The 11,202-nt window shown below is 38.8% G+C and overlaps 1 pseudogene; it reads left to right on the forward strand.

Annotated features, from left to right (window-relative positions):
* The first annotated feature begins 4,561 nt into the window (after positions 1-4,561).
* On the forward strand, positions 4,562-9,463 carry LOC122428674 (annotated as a pseudogene).
* Positions 9,464-11,202: the final 1,739 nt, after the last annotated feature.

Genomic DNA, 11,202 nt, shown 5'->3' on the forward strand with positions numbered 1-11,202 from the left:
CAGCAGCAACAGAGGCAGACAGGCCCTAAAAACCTAAAAGGAACAGATACTGCTTTTACAGACAACAATAATGAAGGAAACAATTCTGACATTCAGAATGTTGCATGCACTTTTAAGGCAATGAAGGCTTAAGCAATCAGTGATATAAATTCCTCGATGATACTGAATATTGTATTTGAAATACAAATAATCATTATATTAGGAAATAGAAATCACTTTCCTTAAACAAATATATCTTTTTAACTTTCTAGAGGGTAAACCATACCAAAATGAACAGAATAACAAACAGAACAATGGCCAGATAGGTCAAATCCCTCTTCACCTGCATGAACAGTCAAAGCTGAGTAAGACACACTAGAGGAGGATCATGTGAAGAAAGTAGCCATGTTGGCTTAGCCACTGTGGAAAACAGTATGGCAGCTCCTCAAAAAGTGAAGTATAGAATTACCGTAGGATCCAGCAATTCCACTCCGAGGTATATACCCAAAAGAACTCAAACAGATAATTATACTTGAATGTTTATAGCAGCATTATTCACAATAGCCAAAATGAGGAACCAACCCAAAGGTCGATCAACAGGTTAACGGATAGACAAAGGTGAGGTATATCTGTACAATGGAACAACACTGACCTTTAGAAAAGGAATGAAATCCTGATACATATTATACTATGGAGGAACCTTGCAAATATTATGCTGAATGAAATAAGTTGGATACAAAAGGACAAAGACAACCCCACATATGTGAGGTACCTAGAGTGGGTAAATTCATGGAGACAATACATAGAATAGGAGCTACCAGATGCTAGGAGAGGGGTGTTGGGGAGTAATTACTTCATGGCAATAGAGTTTCTGTCAGGGGTGATGAAAAAGTTCTGAAAATGGATGGTGATGATGGTTGCACAACAGTGTGAATGAATGTATTTAATGCCACGGGATTGTACACTTAAAAACTAACATGGTTAGAAGCATACACACTACCATATGTAGAACAGAGAGCCAAAGAAAATTTGCCATATAACTTAGGGAACTCAAACTGGGGCTCTGTTAACGGCCTAGAGGGATGGGGTGGGGAGGGAGGTGCAAAAGGGACAGAACATACATATACTTATAGCTGATTCATGTTGATGTTTGGCAGAAACCGACACAATTCTGCAAAGCAATTAGCCTTCAATCAAAAATAAATAAATTTAAAATTAAAAAAAAAGAGAGAGGGGATTTATATACACCTATGGCTAATTCGGACTTCCCTGGTGGCTCAGAGGGTAAAGTGTCTGCCTTCAACGCAGGAGACCTGGGTTCAATCCCTGGATGGGGAAGATCCCCTGGAGAAGGAAATGGCAACCCACTCCAGTATTCTTGCCTGGAAAATCCCATGGATGAAGAAGCCTGGTGGGCTACAGTCCATGGAGTCACAAAGAGTCGGACACGACTGAGTGACTTCACATGGCTAATTCATGTTGATGTATGGCAGAGATGAAACCGATATTGTAAAGCACTTATCCTTCAATTAAAACTAAATAAATTTTTAAGTGAAAAAAATTAACATAGTAAATTTTAAGTTATATATATTTATCACAATAAAAAATAGAAAAAATAATCCACTGAATACTTAAACAACCTGATTGAAATTTTTTCTCTTTTCTTTCCTTTTTTATTCTTCCCCATAAATTAAAATTTTTAACAAAAGCTAAGTATAGAAAGTGGATCTTAGAAGACAGGCACATGTACTTGGAACCATTTTCTTTGCTCTATTTTTTTTAGTGCTTCAGCTATTACAAAGGATCAGACTCACACAAACCAAAATCCTACCCAGTATCAAGTTTCCATAATCATGTAAAAGAGTCAGGTAATCCGGGGGCTCAGACAAAGCAGAGAGGATTTGGGAACACTGAGGTGGTTTCTCTTTCTTCTTATGATGAGTACTTACTCTCTGGCCCAGAGTGATAGATGAGCTTGCCAATGGAGGATATATGGGGTTATCTCACACAGTAACGGAAAATTTTATTCATGATACAGCTCTGTTTTATACCCTAGCTTTCATATCAGTTTTCAAGGATATCTTGCTTAAAAGTACTCCTGTTAGCAGAGGTCATTAGCCTATTTACCTGGAGGTCCAGAATTACATTGTCTAGGCAATTAGTTGGGTAACCTGCCTTCTCTCCCCTCGTCCAAAGTGGAGCACCCTTGGTAGCTTGGGGCAAACTGGGTTACAGCCCAGCTACATTAACTTCTTCCTCCTCATTAACTAATTTATTATGATTGCACATGTGAACAAGTACGTGTGCATTTGTCTTTAGAAACAATTATTTAAGGTACAAATCTGGTATGATATTTTCATGGGAGTTTTCTACTCCTAAAGCTTGATGTCTAGACCTTTCAGTTCAGTTGCTCAGTCATGTCCGACTCTTTGTGACCCCACGGACTGCAGCACGCCAGGCCTCCCTGTTCATCACCAATTCTCAGAGTTTACTCAAACTCATGGCCATTGAGTCAGTGATGCCGTCCAACCATCTCATCCTCTGTCATGCCCTTCTCCTTCCACCTTCAATCTTTCCCAGCATCAGGGTCTTTTCCAATGAGTCAGTTCTTCACATCAGGTGGCCAAAGTATTAGAATTTCAGCTTCAGCATCAGTCCTTCCAATGAATATTCAGGACTGATTTCCTTTAGGGTGGACTGGTTGGATCTCCTTGCAGTCCAAGGGACTCTCAAGAGTCTTCTCCAACACCACAGTTCAAAAGCATCAATTCTTCAGTGCTCAGCTTTCTTTATAGTCCAACTCTCACATCCATACATGACTACTGGAAAAACCATAGCTTTGACCAGACAGACTTTGTTGGCAAAGTAATGTCTCTGCTTTCTAATATGCTGTCCAAGTTGGTCATAACTTTTCTTCCAAGGAGCAAGCATTGTTTAATTTCAGACCTTTACGTAAGGAAAACTCCCCAGACAGGTGCATCAAGTATCACCTGGTGAGAGTGAAAAAGAAAAGACGGGGTTTCTAAGTCCTCACATAGCTCAACAAGGTCCCAGACCCAATGATCCAGATGTAAGGAGCTACAGGCAAGGAAAACCTAAGGGAAAGGGAACACTGCTTTCACATCAGTCACCTTTCAGGCCAAAAGGCACTGAAGGGAGGGATGCATTATTGCTTCAGAAGGACTTTCTGGGGTCTGCTTAGCTTATTCCTTCTTTCCCATTCTCTGATGTTAACCTTTTACGTCACTTTGCTGCTTGGACTGCAGGATTCAGACATTTCTTTGCATCCCAGGTCAACATCGACTTTAACAAGAACATAAACTTCTTCTTTCCCCAGATTCCTGGTTTGGCTTCAGCCCATTCCATACAGGTCCTACCTCTCAAGACCTCAGGCTGGATCAGAGGACTAGGTCTCCCACAAATCTGGGGCGAAAACCTGGGCAAAACTCTCAAAACTTCATAACTGGTTATAGGAGCAGCTGCCACCCCAAGCTGATCACCATGCAGAAAAATTGGCCCTTTCACATTGCCAGCCTTCAGGACAGGGCTTCCCCCTGCTCTGTTCCTCACTGAGCCAACTCCTTTGCAAACGTGGGTAGAAAAACAGTAGCAGGGAGAAAGCAAGGCTCTTCAGACTCTCCTCAAACCTCTCTGGTGGTGGTGAGTCTGGACTCTACTATCGCTACCTAAGATTCTGAGATTAATAGTGGCGCCAGGGAGCCACAGGGCTGGATCCAAAACTGATGCTTCAGTTTTGAGTATATAGTGCCCCTAATTAATCCCATCTGGCTTCATATAATTATCTAAGCAGAAGTGCCTTTGGCATTATTTGAATCGCAGATTGAGCTCTAACTTCTGCTGGTAGCTATAGAGCCCGTCCTTCAAAGCATGCAGCAATGCAAGCAGACGGAATAATTTGCTTCTTATAGACATATGCCCTGGACAGGGACATCTTCTGGATGAAATACTACCAGAAACATAGTCACTAAACACTGAAAAAATCCTTTCTGTAAATAGTGCCAAATACAATTTTAAAAACCTTATAAATCATGGAAGTTTAAAAAATAACAACACATCACAGTTTACAAAATATTTTCACCAATTTTCCCATTTGAAAGGAAGACAGGAAGTGTCACAATTTCCAATTAAGAATAACAGAAGAGAGAATTAACTTTAACTGGGAAAAAGAAAGAATTAAGATACTCTGACTCATTGATAAATAACAGGGGAATAAATAAGAAAACAAACAACTAACTTAAGACCAAATTCCAACATCAGTTTTGTGTCCCTGTCATATAACGATGCATATGTCTCAACATGCTTGGTGGCAGGATTCATCTGGGTTCAGGTATTTCTGGTGTTCTCGTGATACAGGCTTTTCAGAAACTTACAACGCTAGGCCGTTTACTCAAGGGAAGAAAATTATTTGGTTTAAGCTATAGAATTTTTTTTAAGAGCTGCTGCTATGATCACACCTGCCCTTTATAATCTTTACATTTCAATCTCTGAAAAAAGAAAAGCAGGATTTTCACTCTATTTATGTGCATCAGAGAAGTGCAACAAAACATTTCAGGGAAACACTATGGCAGACAACCTGCTCAATGGCAGCAATGTGTTTGATGTGGGCTCTGGACACAAGGCAAATTCTCATAGTTGGGAAATGACAACTGATGCTTTTGCCAAAGCCTGCCAGCAGCTGACGACCCTGACCTCCCTAATTCTGAGTTCACGTCTCTCAGCGGTGGTTCCCTGTGTACGTAAGTGCCCTACCAGAGTTATCTGGGTGGGTGGTCTGTGGAGTAGATGGAATTTATGGCCAGTTTTGCTCACAGACGGGCAACTACTTCAAATGCTATTGCTTGATGTTTGATTGTGGAAAGGGACCTGGTTAATTCTCCCCAGAATCAAATCAAACACTAATATTATGAGGCTATGGTTACTATTAGTATAACTCCCTTATGAGCAGGCGGAAGACTTACCAACACACAATAAATCCTTCAGACCCAAAGTGAAAAAGCAATCACTTTTTGCCACTTCCAAAATAAAAGAGGAAAGAAGAATGTCAGATGCCACCCTGTGTAAACCAATAGACAGCTTCTCTTTTCTCCCAAGAGTTCTATTCTCTCTCTAAAGTTCTAATGTATATCAAATCACTGCATAATATTTCTCAAAACTTTGAATGTCGATAAAAATTTCAAAACAAAAACTATTTATTTTTGAAAAATCTTTTCTCATTGTGAAAATAATTATACACTTACAATACAAAGCCATTACACCTTCAATTTAGAAAATGTAAATTCCCTTGGAAGAGTAATACCATAAAGTATTGACATCATTTTCACTCAGTGTGAATGAAGGCTATGAGAACTATAGCTTTAACTGGGAGGAACAAGGAATTAAGACATCTACTCATTAAGGAAGAACAGAAGACTGAAAGTAAAGGGATAGAAAAAAAAAATAACCCATGCAAATGGAAATGGAAAGACAGCTGGTATAGCAGTACTCATACAAGAAAAAATAATTCTGTACAAAAGACAAACATGAGAATTATATAATGATTAAGGGGTCAATACAAGAAAAGAATATAGCATTTATAAATATATATGCATTTAATATGTTGTTGCTGTTTAGGTGCTAAGTCGTGTCCAACTCTTTGCTAACCCACGGACTGTAGCACACTAGGCTCCTCTGTCCTCAACTATCCTCCAGAGTTTGCTCAAATTCATGTCCATTGAGTCGATGATGCTATCTAACCATCTCATCTTCTGGCAACCCCTTCTCCTTCTGCCTTCAATTTTTCCCAGCATTAAGGTTCTTTCCAATGAGTTGGCTCTTGACATCAGGTGGCAAAAGTGTTGGATCTTCAGCATCAGTCCTTCTGATGAACATTCAAGTTTGATTTTATTTAGGGTTGACTGGTTTTATCTCCTTGCAGTCCAAGGAATCTTCAGTCTAAGTCAAGAGCCTTCTCCAGCATCACAATTCGAAAGCATCCATTCTTCGACCCTCAGTCTTCTTTATGGTTCAACTTTCACATCTGTACATGACTACTGGAAAAACCATAGCTTTGACTATATGGAACTTTGTCAGCAAATTGATGGCTCAGCAAATTGATGTCTCAGCAAAGTGATGAATTATCTAGGTTTGTCATAGCTTTCCTGCCAAGGAGTAGGGTCTTTTAATTTCATGGCTACAGTCACTGAACTTAGTAATTTTGGAGCCTAGGAAAATAAAATCTATCACTTCTTTCACTCTTTCCCTTTCTATTTGTCATGGAGAGATAGGATCAGATGCCATGATCTTAGTCTTTTTAATGTTGAGTTTTAAGCCAGCTTTTTCACTCTCCTGTTTTACCCTCATCAAGAAGATCCTTAGTCCTTCACTTTCCACCGTTAGAGTGGTATCATCTGCATATCTGAGGTTATTGATATTTCTTCTGGCAATCTTGATTCCAGCTTGTGATTCACCCAGCCCAGTATTTCACATGGCATACTCTGAATAGAAGTTAAATAAGCAGGGTGACAATACACAGCCTTGCTGTACTCCTTTCCCAATTTGACCTAGTCAGTTGTTCCATGTCTAGATCTAAATATTGCTTCTTGACCCACATACAGGTTTCTCAGGAGACACGTAAGGTGGTCTGGTATTCCCATCTCTTGAAGAATTTTCCACAGTTTGCTGTGATCCACACAGTCAAAGGCTTTAGCATAGTCAATGAAGCAGAAATAGATGTTTTTCTGGAACTCCTTTGTTTTCTCCATGATCCAAAAAATGTTGGCAATTTAATCTCTGGTTCCTCTGCCTTTTCTAAACCCAGTTTGCATATCTAGACGTTCTCAGTTCATGTACTGCTGAAGCCTAACTTGAAAGATTTTGAGTATAACCTTGCTGGCATGTGAAATGAGTGCAACTGTACAGCAGTTTCAACATTCCATGGCATTGTCCTTCTTTGGGATTGGAATGAAACCTGACCTTTTCCAGTCCTGCGGCCACTGCTGAGTTTTCCAAATTTGCTGACATATGGAGGGCAGCACTTTAACAGCATCATCTTTTAGGATTTGAAATAGCTCAGCTGGAATTCCATCACTTTCACTAGCTTTGTTCACAGTGATGCTTCCTAAGGCCCACTTGATTTCACACTCCAGGATATCTGGCTCTAAAAGATCAATGAAACCATGATGAGTGACCACACCATCATGGTTATCCAGGTCATTAAGATCCTTTTTGTACAGTTCTTCTGTGTATTCTTGCCACCTCTTCCTAATCTCTTCTGCTTCTGTTAGGTCCTCACTGTTTCTGTCTTTTATGGTGCCCATCCTTACAAGAAAATTTCCCATGATATCTCCAATTTTCTTAAAGAGATCTCTAGTCTTTCCCATTCTATTGTTTTCCTCTATTTCTTTGCATTGTTCATTTAAGAAGGCCTTCTCCTCTCTCTTTTCTTTGCATTCAGTTGGGTGTATCTTTCCCTTCTTCCCACATCTTTTGCTCTCTCTATTTTTTCAGCTATTTGTAAAGCCTCTTCAGATAGCCACTTTGCCTTCTTGCATTTCTTTTTCTTTAGGATAGTTTTGGTCACTGCCTCCTGTACAATATTACAAATTTCCGTCCATAGTTCTTTAGGTACTCTGTCTACCAGGTCTAACCCCTTTAATATCAGAGCATCTAAATATGTAAAGCAAATACTAGCAGACATAAAGGAAGAAATTGATAGTAATACAATAATAGTAGGATACTTGCATATACCACTTAGATCAATGGACAGGCCATCTGTTTAGATGAAAGGAAGTAGTGGCTTTAATAAGGCATTAATAAGGAAGTAGTGAAAAAAAATAAGGAAGTAGTGGCTTTAATTACACATTACACCACATAGACTTAATAGATATCTGAAGCTTCCCAAGTGTCGCTAGTGGTCAAGAACCTGCCTGCCAATGCAGGAGACTTAAGAGATTCTTATGGGAATCTCTTATGGGTTTGATCCTTGGGTTGGGAAAATCCCCAGGAGGAGAGCATGGCAACCCACTCCAGTATTCTTGCCTGGGGAATCCCATGGACAGAGGAGCCTGGAGGGCTACAGTCCATAGGGTCACAAAGAGTCAAACATGGACTGAGCATGCATGGAGCACGCATGGAGAACATGCCATCAAACAAACAAAAACCCAGAATACACACTTTTTTCAAGTGCACATGGAATTTTCTCCAGGATAGATAACATGGTGGCCACAAGTCTCAATAAGTTTAAAAAACTGAAATTATATTAAATATCATTTCCAACCACAGCAGTATGAAACTAGAAATCAATTACAGGAAGAAAAATGGAAAAAAACATAAACATGTAGAGATTAATCATGTTACTAATAAAATGAATCAGCAAAGAAATGAAAGAGGAAATCAAAAAATACCTTGAGATGAATGAAAACAGAAGTTAAACTTTTCAAAATCTATAGGATACAGCAAAAACAGTTCTAAGAAGAAAGTTTATAGCAAAATAGGCCTACCACAAGAAACATGAAAAACCTAAAATAAACAACCTAACTTTCCATCTGACAGATTTGGAAAAGGCCCAAACTTAAGGAAGGAAACAATATAGTTCAGAGCAGAAATAAATAAAATAAAGCTCCCAAAAAACACACAATAAAAAATATCAGTGAAACTAAGAACTGGTTTTATGAAAATATAAACAACATTGATAAGCCTTCAGCCAGACTTACTAAGAAAAAAAGAGAGCCTAAATAAACAAAATTAGAGGTGAAAAAGAATGAAGTAAAAGAAAAAGCCACATGCTTCATAAAGAGGCCAGTCCACCATGGTATGATTTAAGATTGTTACCTAGTGGAAAGGTTTATGGAGAAAATATTGTCTCAATACTTAAAGTATAACTTGAAGGTCATTACTTTCTTCTGATTAAATCTCCACTTAATGCTCCTGAAAATAAAATATACTACTGAAATACTGTTTGAGTGCTTCATGGCTCATATAGAGCCACGCAGGCTATGCTTGCATTAACAACATGCTGAGCATCAAAACAAGAAGGAAAACTGACCATGACTGGTATTGAGATGGAGTCACTCCCGCCCTTTCTCTGGCTATAGGACATGTGATTGGCAGCTGAAGTAGGCACATTCCAATCACAAGGAAAGCTGTACTGTATTTCATCCAGCGATTGCTGAGAGGCCAAGAAGTAGGAATTCCTCTAGAGCAATCCCTGGAAACAGCTATGGAAGTAAAGGAGTTTATAGTTATATTTGCCCAGATTTAGTAAAAGAATTTAACAGCTATGACACAAAGAGGCCTAAGTACAATGGAATCAAGGCGAAATCTCAAAGAAAGACTTTTCCCTTGATGTTGGTTATGACAGATCCTTGGAACCTGAAATCTTTTTTTCATCCAGACTTCGCCAATTTAGACTTTACTTACCTAAGAAGTAGTAGATGAGGTAATTCAGCATTATCTTATTGATGTCAGAGTTCCCTTAAGTGAGTAAGAATACTGACCTCACTTAACTGGACCTGTAGAGATTTTGAGTGTCACTTTTATATTTTGAAGGAAAAAATGACCAAGTAAACGATATATTTCAGAAAGGAGCCTCATACACAACAATGTGAATGGATTTAATGCCACTGATTAGAACACTTAAAATGGCTAAAATGTAAATTTCATGCTATATGTTACCACAGTAAAAGAAATATATATATTTTTTTAATTTAAGTGGCCTCATGACACTTGCCATTATTTATTCATGGGACTAGGAATTCCAGTAATCAGGAAATGCTACCAACCACACTGAAAGAAAATTGGTTTTTGCTGCAAGTGTTTTTATAGCTGAGAAGCTAGTACAGTTGACCCTTGAACAACAAGGGTTTGAACTGTGCAGGTCCACTTATATATGGATTTTTTCAACAGTAAATGCTACAGTTCTACACATTCTGTAGTTGATTGAATTTGTAGATATGCAATCACATATGTGGAGGAACCACATATATAAAGGAACTACAAAGCGCTCACTATAACTTATGTTTTTGAGTGAATAGAGGGTCCACACCCCTACCCCCATATTGTCCAAGAACCAACCGTGTATTTGATTAAGTCTAATTCCTTGGACTCCTTCTTGCTAAAAATTAATTAATTAATTAATTAATAAAGACAGCCTGTTGTATCTTTTTTTAAAATCAATACTCCAACATTCAGGTATTACTATACCAGTTTAAGCCTGTGTTTACTGAAATTTTTTCTGGTTCATGTCTTAAGCAGATGCCACTGACCCAACCTATGAGAGGCAGACATGTAGTGTTTGCTCAGACAAATTTTCTAACCCTCTCCTATGGCAGAAATGGGGCAGACTCGCAAAGCTAATTACATCTCTATTAGCTGATTTGAGGTGACTCTAATGGATCTGTTCCCTCTCTGCTCTTTTTTTCTTTTCTCTTCCTCTCTTTTCCTTTTTTTTTTTGGGGGGGGGGGGTTGTTGGGCTTTGTGTCTGGCTTCTTTCACTTAATAAAGTGTTTTCAAGGTTTTTCCACCTGTACCATGAATCTGCTAGCAAGGTTATGCTCAAAATCCTTCAAGCCAGGCTTCAGCAATATGTGAACCAAGAACTTCCAGATTTACAAACTGGGTTTAGAAAACTCAGAGGAACCAGAGATCAAATTCCAACACTAATTGGATCATGCAATAAGCAAAGGAGTTCCAGAAAAATGTTCTGCTTCATTTACTATGCTAAATCCTTTGACTGTGTGAATCACAACAAACGAAAATTCTTAAAGAGATGGGAATACCAGACAACCTTATTAGTCTCCTGAGAAACTTACATGTGAGTCAAGAAGCAACACTTAGAACTGGACATGGAACAACTGACTGGTTAAAAATTGGGAAAGGAGTACAAGGCTATATTGTTACCCTGGTTATTTAACTTATATTCAGGATGCATCATGTGAAATGCTGAACTGAATCAATCATAAATTGGAATCAAAAGTGCTAGGAGAAATATCAATAACCTAACGTAACAAGATGACACCATCCTAATGGCAGAAAGCGAGGAGGAACTAAAGAGCCTCTTGATTAGGGTGAAAGAGGAGAGTGAAAAAGCTGGCTTGAAATTCAGCATTCAAAAAACTAAGATCATGGCATCCAGTCCCATGATTTCATGGCAAATAGATGGGGAGAAATGGAAACCGTGACAGACTTTATTTTCCTGGGCTCCAAAATCGCTGCACATGGTACCT

This window comes from Cervus canadensis, chromosome 27, assembly GCF_019320065.1.
Source record: "Cervus canadensis isolate Bull #8, Minnesota chromosome 27, ASM1932006v1, whole genome shotgun sequence".
NCBI lineage: Eukaryota > Metazoa > Chordata > Mammalia > Artiodactyla > Cervidae > Cervus > Cervus canadensis.